The following is a 27,587-nucleotide window of genomic DNA, read 5'->3' as shown; positions in this document are numbered from 1 at the left end:
TTTCCTTTCCATTGACTTCATATCGACCGCGGTGTATAATGGGCTCGAATCACCCATTTTACCCCATTAGCAAAAGGGTTTAGAACTGATGCAAGAGGGAGCTAGAGGCAAAAAATATAAGAATTAATGACAACTGGCACTAAATCTTATGAAATCCTTAAAAACAGGGACCAGAAACAGCCAGAAAATACTCATTTTCAAAATCTTGCCATTTAAGTGACCTTCAACCTGAGAGGTCAACCCCAGCAACCTCAGACTACAGGTTTCCTGGATGTGCTATGGACCTGCCGCCCAGCCTCTCACAGGATGGAATTGGGACTTTCCATGCACCCCCCCCCCACCCCCTTTTCAATAAGGTACATGTAATACCTTATTTGGCTCGGTGTTCAGTTTTTGTCTGTTTACACTCCTGTGAAGCGCCTTGGAACGTTTGACTATGTTAAAGGCGTTGTATAAAGGAGTCTGATTTAATCTACTGGATCTCCTTCACTGCAAGATACCAGACTCAACATCCGTCTGCCTTAAGCAGCTTCTACATTTGAGACCGCGACGGCTCAGGAACGCATTTCACTCTGTATCTCGGACGAGCCCAGGTGAATTCCTCTAATCTTTCACGTTGAAGCCCGGAGAATTAGCGAGAGGCCCAAATGCGATGGTATCTGGCACAGTACTTGCGGGGGTGGAGTGAATGGAGAGATCAGCGGCGATGTTCCAAAAGCTTGTGAAATGTAACTGTGTTCATCTTCTGAAATTACTGGTGTTAAAGACTTGCAAACTGTTCCACCTACTCAATCTTATCAACTGGTTTGTCAGCACCAGGGGAAATCAACTGAGCTGGAATGCTTCTGGATTGAAATGGAAAAGAAATTGAAGTGTTATTGCAAATGCTTCAAGCGGCCAAATAGCATCTAGGGGCTTGTTTCCCGGGCACACTGTATCTCTGATGTAATGTGTTAGCAGCGCTGTTGGCTGCCTTTATAAAATTAAGTTCAGGCATTTTTTTTCTCCCCAGTGCTACTTTTTTCCCACTTTTCAGTCTCTTTTTTTTTTAACTTCTCACTTTTTCCACAGTTCATGACCTCCATGATTTTATCTGCCTCGGTTGCCAGTGCTGATCGGCTGCCAGGCCGTGGACTTAGATTAAGCGAGATTCACCCCCTAAAGCCAATTGCAATCCCGCCCACTGTCACCAACACAAAAATGGTGCTTTAACCACTTTTACGTTATTGCTTGCTTTCGTCGGGCGACTGAACTCCTTCCTCTTCTTAGGCAGTCCCTCGGAACCGAGGATGACTTGCTTCCACATTAAAAATGAGTTCTCAGGTGACTGATGAGTCCAATGCGGTGACCTACAGTCTCTGTCACAGGTGGGGCAGACAGTGGTTGAAGGGGAGGGTGGGTGGGGTGCTTGGGTTGACGTGCGCTCCTTGCGCTGCCTGCGCTTTGTAATGATATCAGCAAATAGTGATGGTATTTGCCTGTTTGATTATTTATGCCTTACCAGCATATTTGCCTGATTGATTATTTATGCCTGACCAGCAGAGGGCATGTGAGAGACAAGCAGTTTAGTTTTAGTTTCGCTTTAGATGGATCTCTAAGATGGTGTCTCCTGTAATGCTGTTAAATTAGATGAACAGACTTTAGATTAAAAGACATTCTCTTTCAGGAATGTGTCGTCATTGAACCCACATACAAATCAATACATGGTGTCAGAAGTGATTGAAAGAGATGAAGAGGAAAAATCTGAAGTTAAATCAGCTCTCCACATATTAGCAAGCCAAAAGAGAACATCGTTACTTACCATTGGAGAATAGCTAACGAAGTGAAAAATGGAAGGATTACACCCACCGGCGAAGCTTCAGTTGACAGGTAATGTGGCTGAAAATTGGAGGAGATTCAAACAACGTTTGGAGTTGTATTTAGCGGCAATCGGAGCTGACGAGAAAAGTGATAAAATGAAAGCATCAGTGTTCTTACATGTCGTGGGTGATGAAGCGCTGGAGGTGTATAATAACTTCACATTCGCTGCTGATGGAGACAAAATGAAGCTAGATAAAATAATGGAACAGTTTGAGGCCTACTGCATACCTAAACGTAATGTGACGTTTGAGAGGCACAGATTTTTCACATGTGTACACAAAATGGGAGAGACTATTGATCAGTATGTGACTGAACTGAGAAACCGAAGCAAAACATGTGAATTTGGGGGACTGACAGGCTCGCTGATAAAAGACAGACTGGTGTGTGGTATTCCAGATAATGGTCTAAGGGAAAGACTGCTAAGAGAGCAAAATCTAGACCTGGGAAAAGCCATAGCACTGTGTAGGGCTACAGAGACTGTGAAGTCGCAGGCAAAAGAGCTGTTCAGTGACAGTAGCTGCAACGTGGATGCAGTGAGTAAGAACGGACACAAACCGTTTAACAAAAAGAGCGCCAATGTGAAAAAAGAGGCGTGGCCAGCGAACAAAAATGGAAGGGACAATCGAAAGTCATGTAGTCGATGCGGTACACAGCATACACCAAGAAAGTGTCCAGCATATGGTAAAACATGCAATAGTTGCAACAAAAACAACCATTATGCCCGTTGCTGCAAGAACCAAGCGCAACAAAGCAAGGTCCATGCAGTAGATGAAAGCGAGATAGAGAAGTTCGATGTAGATGTTGTGTCTGAAAACAAAAAAGAAAAAAGAGACTGGATGTTGACACTAAAAGTGAATGACATACACATTCCATTTAAATTGGATACTGGAGCACAAGTTAATGTGATATCAGAGACTGATTTTAAGAAAATTAGACCCAGACCAAAGATACATGGAATAAAAGTGAAAGTGACAGGATACTCAGGTACTGATATACCAGTGAAAGGAAGATGCATTGTCAAAGTGACACACAAGGACAGAGAGCACACGCTAGCATTAATCGTGGTGCCAAAGGATGTGCAAGCCATATTAGGTTTAATAGCCTGTGAGAGACTGAACCTGGTAAAGAGAGTGCTCGTTGTGGAAAGCGAAGGAGAGACAGTCTATGATGAACTCATGAAAGAGTACAATGACCTATTTAAGGGTCTAGGCTGCCTTCCAGGAGAACACACGATCAGAGTAGATAAAAGTATGCCAACGGTCATACATCCATGCAGAAAAGTTCCGTTTGCTCTTCAAAAGCAACTGAAGGCAGAGTTGGACAGGATGGAAAGCCTGAACGTGATTCAGAAGATAGATGAGCCAACTGAGTGGGTGAGTTCCCTCGTCGTTGTGGACAAAAAGAATGGAAAGCTCAGAATTTGCCTGGATCCAAGAGATCTAAACAGAGCAATAAAGAGAGAACACTTCAAGCTTCCTACACGTGAGGAAATCATGGCACAGTTTGCAAATGCAAAGTATTTCAGCAAGTTAGATGCATCATCAGGATTTTGGCAGATGAAACTGGATGAAGCAAGTTCAAGACTGTGCACATTCAACAGTCCATTTGGCAGATACAGATTCCTAAGGTTACCATTTGGCATTGCCTCAGCTCCTGAAGTGTATCACAAAACTATCCATATGATCTATGAGCGCCTGGAGGGAGTTGATACATCAATGGATGACATCATAGTATGGGGAACCACGAGAACTGAGCATGACGAGAGACTGAAAAAAGTGCTGGAAGCAACAAGGAAAACAAACCTGAAGCTGAATAGAGAGAAATGCCAGCTCGGGGTGACAGAACTGACATTCGTGGGAGATATCCTTAGCAGTGAGGGCATCAGACCAGATCCCAGAAAGGTGTCCGCCATTGAGAATATGCCAAAGCCACAATGCAAAAAGGACGTGCAGAGGTTTAATGGAATGATCAACTATATGGGTAAATTCATATCCAACCTCTCAGAAAAGATGGCGCCACTGAGAAGACTAACTGAAAAGAACATAGAATGGGAATGGAATCATGAGCATGAGAAGTCATGGAGCGATCTAAAGAAACTGCTCACAGAGGAACCAGTTCTGAGGTTTTATGACCCAGCGAGACCCATCAAGATATCATCAGATGCATCACAGAGTGGGCTCGGTGCCGTTCTTCTGCAAAAATATGACTACTGGCAACCTATTGCATATGCATCGCGCTCAATGACAGACGCGGAGACGCGATATGCTCAAATAGAAAAGGAGCTGCTCAGCATCACAAACGCCTGTGAAAGATTTCACCAGTTTGTGGCAGGACAAGCAATCAGTGTAGAGACTGACCATAAGCCCTTGATTGCATTGTTCCAAAAGCCACTAAATAGCTGTCCGCTTAGAATACAAAGAATGATGATCAGGCTGCAACGCTATACATTGAATGTTGCGTACACACCGGGTAAGCTGATGTATACAGCAGACACGTTGTCCAGAGCTGTTGACCCAAGTGAGCCCGCAAACACCAAAATGGATGAAAAAGTGAACGCCTACGTGGACATGATCACAAGTGCACTGCCCATAGCAGATGCAAAAATGGAGCTCATAAAGACTGAGACAAACAAAGATGAAACACTGAGACGACTGAGGAAAAGCATCTTGGATGGATGGCCCAACATGAAGCAAGACTGCTCACCTGACATGGCAGAGTACTGGAATTGCAGGGCGGAACTATCAGTGGTCGAAGACATCATCTACAAAGGAAGTAAAATAGTTATCCCAAAGAGTCTGAGAAAAGAGATGCTAAAAAGGATCCATGGAGGACATCTGGGAATTGAAAAGTGTAAGAAAAGAGCACGAGAGGTGATGTACTGGCCACGAATCAACCAAGATGTGACAAATGAGGTGTCAAACTGCACAATATGCCTGAAATATCGAGCAAGCAATCCGGTAGAACCACTAAAACCACACCCAGCGCCAGACAGACCTTACCAGAAGGTAGGCGCTGACCTATTCGTATGTCAAGGGAAGGACTATCTTGTAGTCACAGACTATTACTCCCTGTATCCAGAGGTTTGTAGACTGAACACCACCACTGCAGATGCTGTGATAACATGTATGAAAGCCATATTCTCCAGACATGGCGTGGCAAGCGAGGTCTTCACAGACAACGGACCCCAGTTTTACAATGCAAGTTTCTGACACTTTGCTAAAGAGTGGGACTTTGTCCACACAACGTCAAGTCCTCACTTTCCACAGTCCAATGTGTTAAGTCTGTGAATTATTTAGTTAATTAAGACACAGACTAATGAGTAACAATAAAAACAGGTCTTTACTGGTTGGAGGTAGGGACTATACTGAATACAAGATTACTGCACAGTGCTTATATACCGGTGTGTTCACCCCCGGTATTACGTCTACAGCAGCCTGAGAAAGTAGTACATCTCTTAAGGTGGAACAGGCTTAAGCTCTCTTAAGGTGGAACAGGTTACATACACAACACTCCTCCCTTCTTAGCTTTATAGTCATCCCCCCCATTTAACATAACGTAATAACATATATACATATATAACTTCATGTTTAACATAACATATCACAGATTCAGTCTCTGCGGAAAACAGTTCACAGATTCAATCTCTGTGGTGTAGTCGGTTCACGTTACTCATTCAATAGTCCTTTCATGGATTTAACAGCTTGAACTTCCGAACTGATTTGGCTCCGTTCGGAGGGACCACGTGTGTGATCTGGTAGAGGTGATAATGGTTCAGATGGGTCATCTTCTGTTTTTACTTTTCCTTTTCTGCTTCTTGGAGACTCTCTGGGCTCCATTGTCAGCTGCCACAGCTGCCAGCTGCATGCGCAGTTCCTCCTTCTCTTCCTCCTGTTTCCGTCGTAGAGCCAGCTTCTCCCGATGTTCCGTAGACTTTTGGTGCTCCTCCATGATTTCTGCACTTTGGGAGTCGAAGTTACAAGCTGGGCAGGACAGGACATCGTAATATTCGGTGTCGTCCACCAGGTCATGGTAATATTCGGTGTCGTCCTGAGCTAGACCAGTGAGAGGGTCGTCTATTTCCTCCATACCCAGCTGGACGTTAGCCAGCTCTTGTTCCAAATCCAGACATCTTTCCTGAAGAGACTTCTTCATGTGTACCTCTGCATCCAGCTTTTTCTGGGCTTTCAGCAAGTCGTTTACTAGTGACCTCATTTGTGATTTTAATACTTCAACTTCCTTTGGAGATTGATTGATCGGACTATGCAATCCCTCTACTGGAGCAGCTGTTTCAGCGGCCTGTTGTTCTACATTGACATGAGTCAGCGTACTTTTGGCATCCAATGGCTGCTCTGTTGCAGTCGTTTCAGTCTGTGTCGTCACATCAGCCATCTCAATGACTTTTGAGAGCTCCGAACCCTTTTCCTTTGAAGATCGCAGCTCGTGTTCAAGTTTTTCCCATTTCAGAGTCTTGTCCCTCAGCATATGAAGGAGTTGGCTGACCGTTAACTCTTCTGACACCAGATTATGGCACGCACCTTCAGAACCTGAATCAGCTTTGATTCGTTCGGCCTCCTCGCGCAGATGATTGGTGTGCTCCTGCTCCATTTTCTCCATCAGTTGCTTCTGTTGACTTTCCAGATTCTCCCACTCTGTAACAAAGAACTTTTTTATTTCATTCATCTCTTGCTCAAAACGGCGAATCATTTGTTCTAATTGCTGTTGTAGTTTGAAATGGAGTTGAGTTCGAGTCCAGTGTCCCTCAAAAATGTGCATATCAGTAGACTTGACAGACTCAGAATTCTCTGTTAAACTATGTTGTTGTTGCTCAGTGGAATTCTGTGCTGAAACTTTGTCTTTTGCACATGGGTTGGTCTTACCATCATCAGTTCTAGAGTCTGGGCTGATTATCTGCACCGAGTTCTCACTCTTTATGGCTTTTAGCGAATGCCAGTCCATATTTATGTTTCTAAACCACTCCCGGCCTAGTAGTGGTGGAACTCCCTCCGGTAGCACATATAAGTCCATTATTTGACTTCCTTCGCCCTTGTTGGCCACTGCAACCTTTATTGTCCCGATAGGGTACACTCTCTGCCCCGTGTAGGTTGTCAATATAATCTCCGTATCCTGTAGGGGAATATGTTGGAATAACCTTCTGTAATCTTTCTTATTCATGACCGACAATGCCGATCCAGTGTCCAATTCCATTTTTACTTGGACTCCTTCTATCTGAAGAGTAACCCAAATTGTCTGGAGGTCTGCACCCTTACCAACGTTGAGTACCCTTAAGCTAGCCAGTTCAATACTGCTTAAGCCAGCCAGTTCATTACTGCTAGTGTCTGAATCGGACTCCTGTTCGGCCACCTTGTGTACCTTTGCGTATTTCCCTTGCGGTGACTTCTTGTTGCTGGTCTTCTTCGCTGACCTGCATACTCTAGCTATATGTCCAAGCCTACCACAAGTTCTACATTCTTGGTTTTTAAACCAACACTGGTTCTGATCATGCGTTGTCTTTCCACAACGATAACATTTGCCAGAACTCACACCCAATTTGTGTGCACTGAGCTCCGGTGACTGTAGCTGCATTACTGCCGTGCCTCTCGCTGCGGCTTCGTGTGCTGCTGCCATAGTGACCGCCTTCTCAAGCGTCAGCTCATTCTCCTCGAGCAGTCGCTTTTGTGTATCTTGTTTAAATAAACCACACACAAATTTGTCTCGTAGTGCATCTGTCAGTCCCGTTCCAAACTGACAATATTTCGCTAATTTACGCAATTCCAGCAAATATTCAGCATTGCTTTCATGCTGTAGCTGCCTTCTGTCGTAAAATTTAAATCGTTCCGCTAGCATCAGCGGCGTGGGGTTTAGATGATCTTTCAGGACAGTAACAATCTCATCGAACGTCTTATCCGCCGGTTCATCTGGTGATAACAGGTGTTTCAATTGCCCGTATGTCTTCGCACCCATTAAATTTAATAATGTTAGAGCTTTATCTTGGTCACGAATTTTATTGGCCTTACAATAATTTTTTCTCTTTCAACATATATGGCCCAATCTTCGAGGTCACTATCAAAGGTGCTAATATTCCCGTGTTTAGGCATTGTAGATTTGCAATTTCTCAGATTTTATTTTCTTTACTTGTTATCAAAGATGGCGGCTTCCCGCTCTTGCCGTTGTCCTCCGCCCACAAAATGGCGGTTTTCCCGCGCTTGGCGGTCTTCACCCGTCCCCCGACGCCGTCTCCCTTCAGCCCCGAGTGCGGCCCTTATCTCCGCCGCGATCGCCCGAGTGCGGCCCTTATCAGCGGATGCGATCGATGGCCCGGCTGCGCCTCGCACTTGAAAGCGGCCCGGCCCTTATCAGTGCTTGCGATCGATGGCCCGGCTGCGCCTCGCACTCCAAAGCCCTTATCTCCCGATCGCGATCGATGGCCCGCGCTGTGCACCGCGGCTCTCGCGCCTTCAATTTCTGCAGCCGCTGCCCTTTCAGCCCGAGTGCGGCCCTTATCGGTGGTTGCGATCGATGGCCCGGCTGCGCCCCTCACTTCAAAGCGGCCCGGCCCTTATCTGCCGATCGCTATCGCCCTGTACCTTTGTCTCCCCCAGCCCTGTCTTCTACTCCGGTTCACAAGCTGATGGAGGCTTCAGGGTCCTAATGCCTGTCGCTTCCAGTGGGGTGCTGTGGTTTGAAACCTCTCTTCAACCGCCGTGGAATAACTGCCGCAGGGTAAGAACCTGACTCGTCGCCAGTGTTAAGTCTGTGAATTATTTAGTTAATTAAGACACAGACTAATGAGTAACAATAAAAACAGGTCTTTACTGGTTGGAGGTAGGGACTATACTGAATACAAGATTACTGCACAGTGCTTATATACCGGTGTGTTCACCCCCGGTATTACGTCTACAGCAGCCTGAGAAAGTAGTACATCTCTTAAGGTGGAACAGGCTTAAGCTCTCTTAAGGTGGAACAGGTTACATACACAACACAATGGACTAGTGGAAAAATCGGTCCAGACAGTGAAAAGACTGATGTACAAGGCAAGAGACAGTGGAACTGACTTCTACCAGAGCATGCTTGTATACCGCACAACGCCGCTCGAGTGTGGTATGTCACCAGCCCAACTCCTTGTGGGACGTCTGCTAAGGTCAAACCTACCCATCCCGGAGAGCCCCCTGAAAACAAAAGAGGGGGAGAAAGTGAGGAAGTTCAAAGAACAACAGAAAGAAAAGCAAAAGTACTACTATGACAGAGGAACACAAAACCTACCTGAACTCCACACTGGTGACCAAGTAAGGTTCAAAGACAAAACAAACATATGGACTCAGAAGGGAACTACCCTGAGTGAAGTTCAACCAAGATCATACACCATTCAGACAGATGAGGGTGCTGTTCTGAGAAGAAATCGTCGGGATCTTCTCATGGGACCAGCCACAGCAGGTCAAAAGACTGATACTGTTGAACAACCTGATCACACAGCAGGTCAAAAGACTGATACTGTTGAACAACCTGATCACACAGCAGGTCAAAAGACTGATACTGTTGAACAACCTGATCACACAGCTGAGAAATCATCATCTGAGGCAACAAGTCAGATTCAAGGACAATCAATCAGAAAATCTTCAAGACACGTGAAGCCTCCTGAGAGACTCATTGAGCAAGTTTAAGGACTCTTGTTATAGAAGGAAGTAATGTTATCTTATTCTTTCTTCAAGTTCTAGTGTATTTACATATTTCATGTGAACACACAAAACAAGGTTAACTAACTTTGATAATGATAATGATAATGTAAGTTCATTAAGTGTTACAGTTAAAATGCAGAGTAATACAAAGAAAACATGTTGTTAGATAAAAGTAAAATACTTTTGTTTTAAGAAAGGGAGATGTAATGATATCAGCAAATAGTGATGGTATTTGCCTGTTTGATTATTTATGCCTTACCAACATATTTGCCTGATTGATTATTTATGCCTGACCAGCAGAGGGCATGTGAGAGACAAGCTGTTTAGTTTTAGTTTCGCTTTAGATGGATCTCTAAGATGGTGTCTCCTGTAATGCTGTTAAATTAGATGAACAGACTTTAGATTAAAAGACATTCTCTTTCAGGAATGTGTCGTCATTGAACCCACATACAAATCAATGCACGCTTGGCTTCCGCTTGCTCCCGGCGAAGAGACTCGAGGTGTTTGGCGCCTTCCCAGATGCTTCTCCTCCACTTTGTGCGGTCTTGGGCCAGGGATTCCCAGGTGTCAGTGGGGATGTTGCACTTTTTTCAAGGAGGCTTTGAGGGTGTCCTTGAAGCGTTTACTCTGCCCACCTGGGGTTCTCTTGCCGTGCCGGAGCTCCGAGTAGAGCGCTTGTTTTGGGAGTCTCGTATCGGGCATGCGGACAATGTGACCCATCTATCTGAGCTGATCGAGCGTGGTCAAAGCTTCGATGCTGAGGATGTTGGCCTGAGCGAGAACACTGACGTTGGTGCGCCTATCCCGTCAATGGATTTGCAGGATCTTGCGGAGGCAGCGTTGGTGGTACCTCTCCAGTGCTTTGAGGTGCCTGCTGTACATGGTCCATGTCTCTGAGGCATACAGCAGGGCGGGTATCACTGCTGCTCTGTAGACCATGAGCTTAGTGCCAGGTTTGAGGTCCTGGTCTTCAAACACTCTCTTCCTCAGGCGACCGAAGGCTGCACTGGCACACTGAAGGTGGTGTTGGACTTCGTCGTCGACGTCTGCCCTTGTTGACAGTAGGCTCCCGAGGTATGGAAAGTGGTCCACGTTGTCCAAGGCCTTGTCATGGATTTTGATAATTGCGGGGGCAGTACTGCATGGTGGGGGCAGGTTGGTAGAGGACCTTTGTCTTATGGATGTTTAGTGTAAGGCCCATGCTCTCGTATGCTTCGGTGAAGGTGTTGACGATGGTTTGGAGAACTGGCTCCTGAACTAAATCCTTTATCGCTGCGGCAGAGTTGTGGGCCCAGGGGCAAACTGGTGGTGAGCAGCTTTTTGATGTCCCCTTTGGCACTGAACTAATCGTTTGTTGCATAATGGAACTGGCCGCTTCATTAGCAGTTTAACCTGTACTCTAATTAGTGCGAGCTTGGCACGGTGGGTTAGCACACTGCCTCTGGGGTCTGAGTATAATCCAGTGAAGACTGATAAAGGCGACTGTCTCTTCCGTCTCTGTGGCTGTAAAGACCCCAGGTGAAATGGCTTTGGCCAGGCTCAACCAACGTTCCTTGTCGGCCGCAACTGTGTCCTGCGCGGCCCCTTTCTTTCAATGTGCGGCCCGTTTCTTTCAACGCGCGGCCCCCTTTAACGTTCTGCACACACGCGGTAATTCCAATGCCAAAGCTTGTGAGCGGCCTGCGCGGGATCTTTGCAGATTACTGCATGGCCGTGCACGCGCCCGGCTTAGAGGAAACATTGGGCTCAAGCCCAGTGTCCAGTGAGCGCGAGGCCACAGCGTAAAGATGCCCACAATTAATTCGCACAATATTTGCGATTTCAACTCGGAAAGCTCGTCGGCGCAACCGTTGTGGGAGGCGGCGCCCCAGGAGATCTCTCTTCTGAGGCTGGGGGAATGAGCCACATTGTTAGAGTAACGTAGAGGGTGCGCTAAAAGGAGAAGGACTCGCATTTATCTAGCATCTCGTCATCTCTCTCAGAAATAACACAAAGGCTTCTCTTGTTTTCAGCGCAGTGACTATTGTTATAGAAACATAGAAACATAGAAGATAGGAGCAGGAGTAGGCCATTCGCCCCTTGAGCCTGCTCCGCCATTTAATAAGATCATGGCTGATCATCCAAACTCAGTACCCTGTCCCTGCTTTCTCCCCATATCCCTTGATCCCTTTAGCCTTAAGAAATATATCTGACTCCTTCTTGAATATATTTAATGAATTGGCCTCAATGGCCTTGTGTGGTAGAGAATTCCACAGGTTCACCACTCTCTGGGTGAAGAAATTCCTCCTCATCTCTGTCTTAAATGGCTTACCCCTTATCCTTAGACTGTGACCCCTGGTTCTGGACTCCCCGACCATCGGGAACATCCTTCCTGCATCTAGTCTGTTTAGTCCTGTTAGAATTTTATAAGTTTCAATGAGATCCCCTCTCATTCTTCTAAACTCCAGCGAATATAAGCCCAGTCGACCCAATCTCTCCTCATACGTCATTCCTGCCATCCCAGGTATCAGTCTGGTGAATCTTCGCTGCACTCCCTCCATGGCAAGAACATCCTTCCTCAGGTAAGGCGACCAAAACTGCACACAGTACTCAAGGTGTGGTCTCACCAAGGCCCTGTACAACTGCAGCAAGACATCCTTGCTCCTGTACTCGAATCCTCTCGCTATTATATAGGCCAATGCAGCAGCGGTCATTTTTATACACAGCAAGATCCTCCAGACAGTAATGAGATGAATGACTAGTCTGTCTGTTTGCCAGTGGTACTGGTTGAGAGAGGAATGTGGGCAGGGCACCTGGAGAAGTTTCTTCTCGTCTTCAAATAATTCCACGGGGGCCTTTACCATCCATCTGAATCACCAGAATGAACAGACGGGGGCCTCGGGTTAATGCCACATCCAAAGGATAGCACCTTGTACAGTACAGCATTCCCTTCTTTCTCTGCAGCTGACTGTGATATCGAGTTACATCAAGCCTACAGCACAGAAACAGGCCATTCGGCTCAACTGGTCCGTGCCGGTGTTTATGCTCCACACGAGCCTCCTCCCATCCCTCTTCATCTCGCCCTATCAGCATATCTTAATATTCCTTATATTGTTTATCTAGCCTCCCCTTAAATGCATCTATGCCATTCGCCTCAACTACTCCCTGTGGTAGTGAGTTCCCCATTTTCACCACTCTCTGGGTAAAGAGGTTTCTCCTGAATTCCCTATTGGATTTATCAGTGACGATCTTATATTTATGGCCTCTAGTTTTGGTCTCCCCCACAAGTGGAGATATTTTCTCCATGTCTACCCTATCGAACCCTTTCAGTATCTTAAAGACCTCCATCAGGTCACCCCTCAGCCTTCTCTTTTCTAGAGAAATCGGATGTGGCCGAGGTTCAGACCTTCCAACCTGAGGAGGATTTTTATGAGGGTGAAGACTCAACGAAGTGCCAAAGGTGCGAACCGGCGCCAAATTTGTTGGGCATTCAGTGACTGCTTTAGGCCGTGGCTTTCCACGAGCCCGTCAATGAATCTCTTTGACACAAAATGTAGCAGTAAGCTAAATAATGAGCCCGGGCCAATATTTATCCCTCAACCAGCGTCGCTAAAATCTGGCCATTATCTTTAAAAACGCGGATGAGGGAGTTATCCTCGAACCGAGGACAAGTTGGAAGATCTGTTCGTGAATCGTCTGTAAAACCTTTCCTGGAAGGCAGACGCTTTGCCAAATGAATTCTTCCTCCTTTATAGACGAAAACATCAGATTGCAAATTGCCACACAATGCTAAATGTGACTAGTGGGGTTTCTAACATAAATCTCCAGAAGCTAGATCTGAGGAGGCCTTGAATATTTGCGGAGTGCCATTAAAATGCTAATGAGTACATGCAGACGTTCTATTGATATGTATATTTATCATTTTATTATTTGGCTCTGTTAAGGGAGCCTTTAGATTGCTGTCTAGTACATCAATGATGTTTATTTCCGCCACCCACATCAGTGCAAACACAAAGTCAGTGGTCTCGAAGATGTGAAAGGATGAAGATAACACTTGTAAAAATAAATAAATGGTCCCTTGTTTGGATTGTTGAGTCTAAAGACACTTTGTACAGTTATATGCCATTAACTAAATGCATTTATCACCAGGCCACTACAATCTGATATCAGCCATAGCTCTGTTGGTGGCACTCTCACATCTGAGTCAGAAGGTTGTGGGTTCAAGTTCCAGAGACTTGAGCACAAAATCTAGGCTGACACTCCAGTGCAGTGCTGAGGGAGTGCTGCACTGCCTGGAGGTGCCATCTTTCAGATGAACCATTAAACTGATGCCCGGCCTGCCCTCTCAGATGGATGTAAAAGGTTCCATGACACTATTCAAAGAAAAACAAGGACGTTCTCCCCAGTGTCCAGGGGCCAATATTTATTCCTCAACCGACATCACTAAAATCTGGTCATTATCTCATTACTGTTTATGGGATCTTGCTGTGTGCAAATTGGCTGCCACGTTTCGTATATTCCAACTGTGGCGACACTTCAAAAAGTACTTCATTGGCTGTGAAGCACTTTGGGACATCCTGAGGTCGTGATAGGCGCTATATAAATACAAGTCTTTCTTCTTTTTCAGTCCATTTCTTTTAAACTTACCACTCATAGTAGATGAAGCCATCCAGTGCCATGTGAGCACAATACTTTGGCACACGGTCCCTCCTTTTCTGGGACCTTGACCGATGGGATGAAGGTCCCCTCTTTCTGTTGGCTGTATTTTTTGGCAGTTGGAACCATTTTCTAGTAGGTGTCGAGCCACAGTGCAGAACTGTCCTTAAACCTGAGCAGTCTCACTCAAGGCGGCCACAAGGATAAGCTAGTGTGGGAAATGGAAATATCATGCCATTGTGGGACGGGTTCTCTTCTGTGGCTGGGGTTGAGACAGAGTTTGAGCAACCTTTATTTGGTATCTCCCTATAATATGCCAGATCTGTAACTGGTCAAAGCTGACATTTGATAATCAGCATGGAAAAATATTCAATTCCTCAGCATTGATGTCCCATACCTCAAGGAATCAAGGGTCCATTTCGGGTAACTCGCAGTCCGGATGGGAGGAGGGGAGCCGGGCATGGTGGCCAGAGCGGGAGAAGCAGGCCACCACACGTGGAGCCGGCAACAGTGAGGAGGAGGCCGCGGTGAAGAGGAGGACGGAGCGGCTGAGGGACATCGTGCTCCCACTGCCACGGGAAGCCATTGTATTGACTCTGAACGCGGCGCTGTATGTATAGCTGACGCGTCCCTACGGGGAACAAGCATTCCATTGTACTTGTTACATATGACAAATAAATCGAATCTGAATCTGAATCTGAATCTGAATCTGGATAAGGGAATCGGGTGGGAAAGTGGAGTCGAGGTAGAAGATCAGCCGTGATCTCATTGAATGGCGGAACAGGCTCGAGGGGCTGTATGGCCGACTCCTGCTCCTATTTCTTATTTTCTTATACCTCAGTGAGCACGATTTATACAAAGATTGAAAGAAAAATATTGTTTTTCAACTACAAAGTTGTGAATGAATTGGTGAGGCAGGAACAGGTCTGGGGGATGTTCCAGCGATGGAAGTAGGCAGTCTTGGGATGGACTGGATGTGGGGTTTGAAGCTCAATTCAGGGTCGGGCAGGACACCAAGGCAAGACACTGCAAGGTTGAGAGGAGGGAGGATGGGACTAAGACATGAGGCCTTCTGGCAGGAGCCAAATGGGATGGTTTCACTCTTGTCAGTGTTGAGCTGCAAGGATTTCCAGCTCATCCGTAACTTGAAGTCAGGCAGTACAACAACATCTGTGGAATCGAAGATCAGAGAGGTAAAGCTGGGCATCATCAGCCTATATCTGAAAGCTGGCCTCATGCTTATGGTTAGTGTTGCCTAGGGGGAAGATGAGGACGAGGAGGGGGGAAGGTCAAGGATGACATGTTGGGGTACACTAGAGGTGAGCCTGTGGGTTCAGGAGGAGAAATAATTGCAGGAGATATGCTGGCGGCAATGGGACAAGTAGGAGTGGAACTATGAGAGGGCAGTGCACTGCACGATAGAATTACAGTGTCAGCTGTGGCTCAGTGGGTAGCACACTCGCCTCTGAGTCATGAAGGTTGTGGGTTCAAGTTCCCACTCCAGGAACTTGAGTATATAAAGCTAGGCTGACACTCTAGTGCAGTGCTGAGGGAGTGCTGCAGTGTCGAACGCACCACCTTTTGGATGAGATGTTAAACCGAGGTCCTGTCTGCTCTCTCAGGTGGATGTAAAAGATCCCATGGCACTATTTCAAAGAAGTAGTAGGGGAGTTATCCCTGGTGTCCTGGCCAATATTTATTCCTGAATCAACATGATAAAAACAGATTATCTGGTCATTATCACATTGTTGTTTATGGGAACTTGCTATGTGCAATTTGGCTGCTGCGTTTCCCACATTACAACAGTGACTACACTTCAAAAAGTACTTAATTGGCTGTAGAGTACCTTGAGATGTCCAGTGGTCATGAACGGGGCTATCTAAATGCAAGTCTTTCTTTCTTTATAGCACTGAGTCCCTGTAGAATCCTATTTTAATCTTGGTGAGCCTACATTTTAGTCAGTGTTCATGTCACTGTGTAAATGTCAACAGAAGTAAGTCTAGCCTTGAATTCCTCAATTACAACACTGACTATACGTCAAAAAAAGTAGTTCGTTGATTCGAAAGCACTTTTGGGATGTCCTGAAGTCGGGAAAGGCGCTATATAAATGCAAGTTCACTTGTCATCTAGCCTTGCATATATTTTATGCACTACCATCTCCTTTTGCCTTGCTCCATCATCCCTTTTGTCATTTAATCTCTCCCGCCTTCCACCCTATCACAGACCTTCCCTTTTGTTCTTTCCTCCCCTCCCCCCTCTCCCTGCCCCTGCACTTGCTTAAAAACCTGTTCCATCTCCAGCTTTTTCCAGTTCTGACGAAGGGTCATCGACCTGAAACGTTAACTCTGTTTCTCTCTCCACAGATGTTGCCTGACCTGCTGAGTATTTCCAGCATTTTCTGTTTTTATTTTGGATTCCAAGCATCCGCAGTATTTTGCTTTTGTATATTTTATGTTGTCTGTATAAAATAAAAACTAAGGCTGGTTTAGTATTGTGCCCAGAAACATAAACATGGCTGACAAGTGCCAGCAGTTGGGGACTGCTGTAAATGCCCTTAGTTTAATGAAATTCAGACTGGCTTGATGTTCGTATTGATCCTGGCTGTCCTCCCACGTTCTACCCTATGTAAACCTCCTTGAGGTTGAACCACACTGTTCGCAACTTTGGTGTCATATTTGACCCTGAAAGGAGCTTCCGACCACACATCCGCAGCATAACTAAGACCGCCTATTTCCACCTCTGTAACATCGTCCGTCTCTGCCCTTGCCTCAGCTCATCCGCTGCCGAAACCCTCATCCATGCCTTTGTTACTGCTAGACCTGACTATTCCAATGCGCTCCTGGCTGGCCTCCCACGTTTTATCCTACGTAAACAAACTTGAGTTTATCCAAAATTCGTCTGCCCGTCTCCTAACTCGCACCAAGTCCCATTCGCCCATCTGTGCTCGCTGATCTACATTGGCTCCCGGTTAAGCAGCGCCTCAATTTCAGAATTCTCATCCTTGTTTTCAAATCCCTCCATGGTCTCACCCCTTCCTATCTCTGTAATCTCCTCCAACCCCACAACCCCCCGAGATATCTGCGTTCCTCTAATTCTGCCCTCTTGAGCATCCCTGATTATAATCGCTCAACCTTTGGTGGCCGTGCCTTCTGTTGCCTAGGCCCTAAGCTCTGGAATTCCCTGCCTCAACCTCTCCGTCTCTCTACCTCTCTCTCCTCCTTTACGACGCTCCTTAAAACCAACCTCTTTGACCAAGCTTTTGGTCACCTGCCCTAATTTCTCCTTATGTGGCTCGGTGTCAAATTTGGTGCCTTATAATACTCTTGTGAAGCGCTTTGGGATATTTTACTACGTTAAAGGCACTATATAAATACAGGGCCTAGAAATTCAGTTGCGTGCGCCAGCCGTTAGCGCCTTAGGAGGAGTAGATCTCGAGCGCTAGGCACTTAGCGGCCGGGCACAGCGTGATCTGCGCCTACGCCCAACTTCAGTAGACATTTAGCGCCGGCGCAAAGTGTTTGCGCGCGCTCAGCTGCGCGCGCAGATTATGATGTAATTTCCTCGTGCAACGCCCTTTGTGTGCCCCAATCCGGAACTTCAGTCGCGCCCGCCCAATGTGGGCGTGGCGGTCCTAAGAACTGTGAAATGGAACGCAGCAGAGGCCATGCGGGCCGCGGGGAGCGCAAATTAAAGGGCACTTACCCTGAACTGTAAAGGCCAGCCATTTTGCAGCAATCACTCTTGTGCAACGGATTTATGGACAGAGACCAAGGAAGAGAGCTTACTGCTTTGGCCCAACATAGGAGAGGTATTTTTGGCTTCAGGCCAGAGCTTGGCAATTCGCCTTCATTGTGAGGCCATTGTTTGCCAGTATATTATGGGGGCTGCATGGGGTGCCAACCCTCAGTTTCAGCATTATGTGCGAAGGGCTCGCAGACGCTGTGTGAGAGGGGCAGCCCTGGCTAGACGCAGAGGGGGCAACAGGCGTCGGCAAGGTAGGCCTTACCCACTCAGGGAATACCGCCAGCAGGTGTCCTATCTCACCATGCCTGCCGCGCAGTGTGTTAGGAGGCTGCGCTTCAGAAGGGAGGTGGTTGCAGAGATCTGCCAGCTGCTTCACAGAGATCTGCGTCCACAGCTGAGGTGCAGGACGTCTCTGTCGGTGGAAGTGAAGGTCACGGTGGCTCTGAACTTCTATGCAAGCGGCTCCTTCCAAGCCGCTGCTGGGGACATTGCTAACATATCCCAGTTCGCCGTGCATTGCTGCATCCGCCAGGTGACCAATGCCCTTTTCAGAAGGAGACACCAATTCATCTCCTTCCCCATGACCCTGGAGAAGCAGCAGCAGCGTGCAGTGAGATTTGCAAGAATAGCGGGCTTCCCCATGGTGCAGGGCGCCATTGACTGCACGCATGTGGCTTTGCGGGCACCTATCGACAATGCCGAGGATTACCGCAACCGGAAGGGCTACCATTCCCTCAATGTACAGCTGGTGTGTGACCACAGGCAGCGCATCCTAGCTGTCAATGCCCGCTTTCCAGGCAGCAGCCACGATGCATTTATCCTGCGACAGACTACTGTGGCTGACATGTTCCAGGCACAGCCTCCCCCAAGAGGATGGCTTATCGGGGACAAAGGCTATCCTTTGTGTACCTGGCTCATGACCCCGCTCCGTGTGCCCAGGACCCCTGCTGAGGAGGCATACAATGAAAGCCATCAAGCCACTAGGAACATCATAGAACAAACGATTGGCGTCCTCAAGCAACGGTTCCGCTGCCTGGATCGTTCCGGCGGATCTCTGCAGTATTCGCCGGAAAGAGTCTCCCAGGTCGTGGTCGTTTGCTGCATGCTGCACAACCTGGCTATCCGCAGGACTCAGGCACTGCCACCTCACGCTGGAGCACCACCTCAGGAGGAGGAGCAGGAGGAGCATGAGGAGGAGGAGGAGGTGGAGGAGGAGTACCAGCCCAGGAGGGAGGCACAAGGTCCAAGGGCCGCCCGTCGGCGGCTTATTGAACGTCACTTCTAGGCCCCCTGTCAGGGAATGGCTTGTGGCAATGAAGGGACCTGAATGCAGCCGCTCCGCAAGCCCTCAGCCGGTTCAGGCAACAACCACTTCAAACATCAAACATGGACAAGCTGAATAAATAAAATGCTTTATTGAACAAACTCAGGGCCCTTCCCACATGAAACCCAAAAACAGACAACACCCTCAAAAAACAGTCACACACATGACTCACTCCCACAACCTGGGGAGGAATAACAAAACATTTCCACAAAAATGGCCTTCATCCTCGGCCTTACAAAAACAACCATCCCCATAAACAAAACAACCATCCCCATATAAAAACAACCATCCCCATATAAAAACAACCATCCCCATATAAAAACACATTTGCCCACACCCTCTACTTTGTGGCCCGCGAGGGCGATTCCTTGTCCAGCCTTTTGCGGCCCCTGGCCGCCCTGCTGCTCCTCCTCAAAGTGTGCCCAATGGCTGCTGCAAGGCTGGGGGAAGGCTCCTGAGGGGCACATGGCGTGACGGCAGATGCCCTTGGGGGTCGGCCTAGACGAGCTCTGGCCCTCGAGGGGCCGGCTGGTGACTGCTGCAGCTGTGGCTGGGCAGCAGCAGTCTCTCCAGCAGCTCATCGCAGCTCCACTGGGGGAGTGGCAGTGGCGGCTGTAGGAATGGGGGCAAGCTGGCTGATGGCAGGCGCTCGCTGCTCGCCTGAGACACTGGCACTCGCCCGGGCCAGCACTGCAGCATGCGCAGCAATCTGCTGAAGGACAGACTGCTGTGCTGCTGCAGCGCGGCGGGTGCCCTGGCGATGCCTGGCTGACACAGCGTGTGTGGCAGCAGTGAGTGCCCGTACTGCCCTGGTCTGTGCCCGCATCAGACCAGCCAGTGACTGCACGGCACCACTGATCACCTGGCCACTCGCTGCGTGAGCTGCCCCGAATTCCGCCCAACTCGCTGCCTGTGCTGCCCCGAATTCCGCCCAACTCGCTGCCTGTGCTGCCCCGAATTCGGCCCGACTCGCGGCCTGTGCTGCCCCGAATTCGGCCCGACTCGCGGCGTGTGCTGCTTCGAATTGCTCGAAACTCCTGGCCTGTGAGGCGCCGAAATCGGCCACACTATGAGCCAGGGACTCGATGGCCTCAGGCAACCGTGCCACAACCCCCATGAACTCGGTGTGCCGGCGATCCGAGTCCACGGACATTTGATCGAGGAGGCGCACCTCCTTGGCGAGGACCGTCTCCGGACTGGAGGCCGGACTCTCCCTCTGGGGAGAAGGCTGCCGAGCTGCCCGACCCTTCCCGCCTTGCTGGATGCCACTGGGCCCAGCAACTACACTCCCCTGCGACCCTTCCCCCCTCTGGGAAGAAGGCCGCCGTGCTGCCCGACCCTTCCCGCATTGCTGCACGCCACTGGGCACAGGAGCTACACTCCCCTCCGACACTTCCCCCTGGCTCTCCTCCAGGGAAGACGTGTCCCCTCCATTGGCATCCCCTGGTGCGGCTGAGGGTTCCCCTGATGGGCCGCCTTCCTCTTCCTCTTCCTCCTTCTCCTCCTCCTCTTCCGAGGGGCTGTCACTGGCAGCTTCAGGGACCTCCTCCTCACCATCTGAAAGCAGGAAGGCACAAGAGTAGCTTTAGAGTGAGGAGAGGGCGTCAGCGAGGGAGGCATGAGTGGTGGCATTCAGCGCACTGGTCGGACAGTGGCAAAGGATGTAGATCTGAAGCGCAAGTGGGACGAGAGAGGTCCAAAAGGTGATGTCCTTACCATTGGTGCCCAGAACAGGGTCGGCATCTCCAGATGCAATGGGGCCAATCACCCGGGCACCCATGAGGCTACCCACGCGCTCTTCCAGGTCACTGAGCTGCTGGATCTGGGGACGGCCTCCCCCGGTCACAGTCCGGCTCTTCTGATTGTGTGCCAGCTTGGCCTGCAAGAGAAAGGACGGCCTCTAAGTACAGTGTGGTGCCCTGATCTTGTGTGCACTGCCTCCCATGGTCGAATAGCTTGGCCAGTGTGGTGCCCTGATCTTGTGTGCACTGCCTCCCATGGTCGAATAGCTTGGCCAGTGTGGTGCCCTGATCTTGTGTGCACTGCCTCCCATGGTCGAATAGCTTGGCCAGTGTGTACAGTGCAGAATGTGCAATTGATGTTCATGCCAGTCCCATAGCTGCTGGATGAGGGCTGGCCATTAGGGCTTTTAGGTCCCTTTGCCCATAATGTGAGGTGCACATGCAAGGATGAGGAGGACACTGGAAAGGGGACTCACCCTGACAATCCTTGTGAGGTCATTGAACTTTTTCCGGCATTGGACAGCGTTCCTGGGGACCTCGCTGTTGGATGTGACCCTGTGGGCGACCTCCCTCCAGGCTTTCCTGTAGACGCTGGTCGCAGGCTTCTTGCCACTGTCCGGGAACAAGAGTTTGCGTCTCCTCTCCAAAGCCCTAACCAGCACCCTCAAATCATGGCCAGTGAAGCGCTGTGCTCGTTCACGGGCCTTCTGCATCTTTCCCGGCGCTATTTCGGTTCAGCAGCAGTGTTTAGGCCTAGCTGGAGGGCTGCAGTGTCCAGGGCGTGGCAGCAGACGAACTCGACCCTTCCCCCTTTAAGAGCTGGCCGGCGCCAGGGTGTCTGCTGTCAATCAAGAAATGACCGCACCTGCGCTGCGCCCGGCCTCGGCGGTTTAGCTCAGCACCGCCGGCTTTGCGCCTAAAGATAGTTGTGTAACGCCAGTTTTAGCGCTCGAGCAAACTCTTAGGGCGAAGCTACTGAATATCGGCGAAGTGGCCTCGACTTTGCGCCGGGTGCAAACTTTAGCGGCCACCCGACTTTTCCACCCCAAAAGTGGCTATACTGAATTTCTAGGCCAAGTTGTTGTTGAGCTTACTAAAACCCACCTTTTGGAGGTTTTACTGACCCCCCCCACCAATCCGTGCACCATTAACTTTAGAATAAACCTTGTCAGCAAGGCAGCTGAGCAAACAAAATATCGTTAAAACTGATCTGCACTATTTTTAATATTTGTATTGAATTCTTCGTGCTCACTGGGCAAATCAAAGAGAGAACAGGACATTTCAGCCCATGGCTTTGGGGACTGCTGGAGAGGGAGAATATAAGAGGGCCGTGATACGTTGTACCTCTGGGAATTTTATTGAAGTCTGCAGTGGAGACAGACACAGACCTGTGGTGCACAAGACAACAGGGGTGATTTTCTGCTTCAGTGCTCCTAGAGTGCGCTGAGAGGCTGAAGTAAAAAATCTGCCCTTCAATGCCATTTACTGCTGAATGGATAGAGGGCATCTTCTAAAGTCCGCGAGTTTGATAGTCATTGCACTGTTCTGTGTGTACATTTCCTAGTTTCATCCTTGTTTTCAAATCCTTCCATGATCTTGCCGCTCCCTATCTCTCTAATCTCCTCCAGCCCCACAACCCTCCGATGTCTTCCAACTCTGGCCTCTTCCGCATCCTCAATTTTCATCGCTCCACCATTGACGGCCATGCCTTCAGCTGCCTAGGCCCTAAGCTCTGGAATTCCCTCACTAAACCTCTCCGCCTCACTACCTCTCTAACCTTCTTTAAGATGCTCCTTAAAACCGACCTCTTGGACCAAGCTTTTGGTCACCTGTCCTAATATCTCCTTATGTGGCTCGGGGTCAAATTTTGTCTGATAATCGCTCCTGTGAAGCGCCTTGGGGCGTTTTACCACATTAAAGGCGCTATATAAAGGCAAGTTGTAGTTAAAATGACTGTAAATACAACCTAGTAACTGGTTTCAAAGACTGAAACAAACTCGGGCGTAGTGTGCTGGAATTTCCATCTTCTTAAAAGACCAGGAGCAAAGTAAAGTGCAAAGGTAAATTGGAATTGGTTATGAGTGTGACTCGGGTGACTGTCTGTGTGGAGTTTGCACATTCTCCCCGTGTTTGCGTGGGTTTCCTCCGGGTGCTCCGGTTTCCTCCCACAGTCCAAAGATGTGCGGGTTAGATTGATTGGCTATGATAAAATTGACCCTTAGTGTTAGGGGGATTAAATACAGGGATAGGGTGGGATATGTGTAGGGGTTACGGGGATCGGGTGGGATATGTGTCGGTGCAGGCTCGATGGGCCGAAATGGCCTCTATCTGCACTGTGAGGTTTCTGTGATTCTTTCTGTGATTCTGTGATGAGTCCTAACGATAAGAAATTCCTGGGGATACAGAAATCCAAGAGGCAGCAGCCTCGGGATCTTGTGGAATGGGAGGTCCACTCACGGATCATTAAAATACCCAAAACCTGAATCACACAGTTAGGGATGGGCAATAAATGCTGACCTTGCCAGTGACATTTACATCGTGTGAATGAATTGAAAAAAAATGAGTCCCACTCCCCTGCTTTTTCTCCTCCAAATTTTTCCTTTTCAAGTATATAACCGATTCCCTTTGGAAAGTTACTATTGAACCTGCTTCCACCAACCTTTCAGGCAGCGCATTCCAGATCGTAAAAAAACTTCTCATCTTATCTCAGGAAGGATGTTCCCGATGGCGGGGGAGACTAGGGTCCTGAATTTAAATAAAGGAAACTAAGATGGTATGAGGCGCGAGTTGGCTAGGATGGATTGGGGAACATTACTTAAAGGGTTGGCGGTGGATAGGCAATGGCAAACATTTAAAGATCGCATGGATGAACTACAGAATTTGTTCATCCCTGTTTGGCATAAAAATAAAACAAAAAAGGTGACACAACCATGGCTAACAAGGGAAATTAGGGATAGCATAACATCCAAGGAGAGGACATATAATTTGGCCAGAAAAAGCAGCAAACCTGAGGATTGGGAGCAGTTTAGGATTCAGTAAAGGAGGACAAAGGGATTAATTAAGAGGGGGAAAATAGAGTATGAGAGTAACCTTGCAGTGAACATAAAAACTGACTGTAAAAACTTCTATAGATATGTGAAGAGAAATAGATTGGTGAAGTCAAGCATAGGTCCCTTGCAGTCAGAATCAGGGGAATTTATAATGAGGAACAAAGAAATGGTGGACCAATTAAATACATACTTTGGTTCTGTCTTCACAAAGGAGGACACAAATAACCTCCCAGAGATGTCGGGGAACATAGGGTCTAATGAGAGGGAGGAACTGAATGAAATCAGTATTTGTAGGGAAATGGTGTTAGGGAAATTGATGGGATTGAAGGCTGATAAATCCCCAGGGCCTGATAATCTACATCCTAGGGTTCTTAAGGAAGTGGCCCTAGAAATAGTAGATGCATTGCTGGTCATCTTCCAAAATTCTATAGAATCTGGAACAGTTCCCAGGGATTAGAGGGTAGCTAATGTAACCCCACTATTCAAAAAAGGTGGTAGAGAGAAAACGAGGAATTATAGACCGGTAAACCTGACATCGGTAGTGGGGAAAATGCTAGAGTCCATTATAAAAGATGTAATAGCAGAGCACTTGGAAAACAGTGACAGGATCAGACAAAGTCAACATGGATTTACAAAAGGTAAATCGTGCTTGACTAATCTACTGGAATTTTTTGAGGATGTAACTGGTAGAATAGATAAGGGAGAACCAGTGGATGTGGTGTATTTGGACTTTCAGAAGGCTTTCGATAAGGTCCCACATAAGAGATTAGCGTGCAAAGTTAAAGCACATGGGATTGGGGGTAAGGTACTGACTTGGATAGAGAACTGGTTGGCAGACAGGAAACAAAGAGTTGGAATAAATGGGTCTTTTTCCGAGTGGCAGGCAGTGACTAGTGGGGTACTGCAGGGATCAGTGCTAGGACCCCAGTTATTCACAATATATATTAATGATCTAGACGAGGGAACTAGATGTAATATCTCCAAGTTTGCAGATGACACAAAGCTGGGTGCGCATGTGTGCTGTGAGGAGGATGCCGAGAAACTCCACTATGATTTGGACAGGTTGGGTGATTGGGCAGATGCATGGCAGATGTAGTATAATGTGGATAAATGCGAGGTTATCCACTTTGGTGGCAAAAACAGGAAGGCAGATTATTATCTGAACGGCAATAGTTTGGGAAAAGGGGAAGTGCAACGAGGCCTGGGTGTCCTTGTGCACCAGTCGCTGAAGGTAAGCATGCAGGTGCAGCAGGCGGTTAAGAAGGCAAATGTCATGTTGGCCTTCATAGCAAGAGGATTTGAGTACAGGAACAAGGATGTCTTGCTGCAGTTGTACAGGGCCTTGGTGAGACCACATCTTGAGTATTGTGTGCAGTTTTGGTCGCCTTATCTGAGGAAGGATGTTCTTGCCATGGAGGGAGTGCAGCGAAGATTCACCAGACTGATACCTGGGATGGCAGGAATGACGTATGAAGAGAGATTGGGTCAATTGGGTTGTATTCGCTAGAGTTTAGAAGAATGAGAGGGGATCTCATTGAAACTTATAAAATTCTAACAGGACTAGACAGACTAGATGCAGGAAGGATGTTCCCGATGGCGGGGAGTCCAGAACCAGGGGTCACAGTCAAAGGATAAGGGGTAAGCCATTTAGGACTGAGATGAGGAGGAATTTCTTCACCCAGAGAGTGGTGAACCTGTGGAATTCTCTACCACAGAAGGCAGTGGAGGCCAATTCATTAAATATATTCAAGAAGGAGTTAGATATATTTCTTAAGGCTAAAGGGATCAAGGGATATGGGGAGAAAGCAGGGGCAGGGTACTGAATTTGGATGATCAGCCATGATCTCATTAAATGGTGGAACAGGCTCGAGGGGCCGAATGGCCTACTCCTGCTCTTATCTTCGATGTCTATGTTTCTATGATTCTTTTGCCAATTAAATCATTGTCCTCTGGTTACCGACCCTCCTGCCAATGCAAATAGTTTTTCCTTATTTACTCTATCAAAACCCCTCATGATTTTGAACACCTCGGCTTTAATATCCGTTTCACCATCTCTGCTCTAAGGAGAACAATCCCAGCTTCTCTAGTCTCCCCACCAGGCAACCTGAAATGGGCAGTCCCAGATCAGAAAGGTGCAGCTCATTTCTGGAGAGATTGCCGCAACTGTTGAAAGGGAAAACCACGCTCAATAGCCCAAAACTTCAACAAGCAGCTCGGGCTGTGCCAAATGTCACAATGCCAAAGCGTCTGTTAGCTCGGTCCATTCAGAGCTGAGGTAGTAACTGCGTAATGCAAATGAGTTAATTGCACATTTCGGAGACTGCGGCAGTGTCAGAATGAAAATCATTAATATTGCTTCATGATAGATCATAATGCATTAGTAAGGTTTAAAGACTCGTTTAATATTGGAAACTGTCAAGTAAAGAAAAAAAGCATATTAAAAATATTGACTTCAGCTGCCAGTGATAGTAAAGCCTGATTTGATTGCGAGTTATAGCATCAGTGGCCTGGGTGTTTCAAAATATTGGAGCATGACAGACTTAGTTAATGGAATCCCCCCTCCCACACACACACTCACACACACACAGATAGAACCATTTGTTAAATGAGTGTTTCTTGCTGACTAGTGGTAAAGAGTGTGATAGAATACTCTCCACTTGCCTGGGTGAGTGCAGCTCCAACAACACTCAAGAAGCTCGACACCATCCAGGACAAAGCAGACCACTTGATTGGCACCCCATCCACCACCTTAAACATTCACTCCCTCCACCACCGGCGCACCGTGGCTGCAGTGTGTACCATCTACAAGATGCACTGCAACAACTCGCCAAGGCTCCTTCGGCAGCACCTCCCAAGCCTGCTGTATTGATATCAGCAAATAGAGATTGTGGTGTATGTGCCTTTAAGAGCAATTATGGTGTATGTGCCTTTAAGAGCCCCAGGTGTGCGTAATGCCGGTAATTGCCACTTGGGCTATATAAGCCTGTGTATTGTGTATATCCTTTAGAAACCCCCCCCCCAGACTTGCTTAGTAAATACCTATGAACCAACTCCTGTCTTCAGTGTCTTTATCTACACACGGACACTACAGTGGCGACGAAGTGGAAACGGACTTACCTGCAATTCGGCAGCACCTCAAGGACATCGATTCCTCCAGCGTCCAGAAGACTCAAGGAAGTAAGAGAAAATGTGGTTTCACCAGCTGCCCAAGCTGGTGACAGGTACTGCGCTAATCCTTCCTGGGCGTCAGGCTGGAGCTCCAGCGGCGGGCTGTAGAGCTGAGACAGGCAGCGAAATTGGAGGCAAGCAATAACGGACTGGGAGGGTGCACTCGAGAGACGGCCGGCGCGGCAAGCAGGTCAGCGTTTAGACCTCCGTCGGGAACGAGTCTCCAACAGTGAATAAACGGAAACCACAGTAAAACAGCGTTGTTATCGGTAGCAGCGGCGGGAAAGCGCGGGAAGCGCAATATCGTTGCTACAGAGAGAAAAAAAAAAAGCGCGGGAAGCACCATATCTTTTCTGAAATGCCTAAATCTGGTAATATTGAGGCTTTTGAT

The sequence above is a fragment of the Somniosus microcephalus genome, chromosome 19, assembly GCF_052327205.1.
Source record: "Somniosus microcephalus isolate GS21.2 chromosome 19, FLI_Smic_1.0, whole genome shotgun sequence".
NCBI classification, from domain to species: domain Eukaryota; kingdom Metazoa; phylum Chordata; class Chondrichthyes; order Squaliformes; family Somniosidae; genus Somniosus; species Somniosus microcephalus.
Note: the sequence above shows the minus strand (reverse complement) of the source record.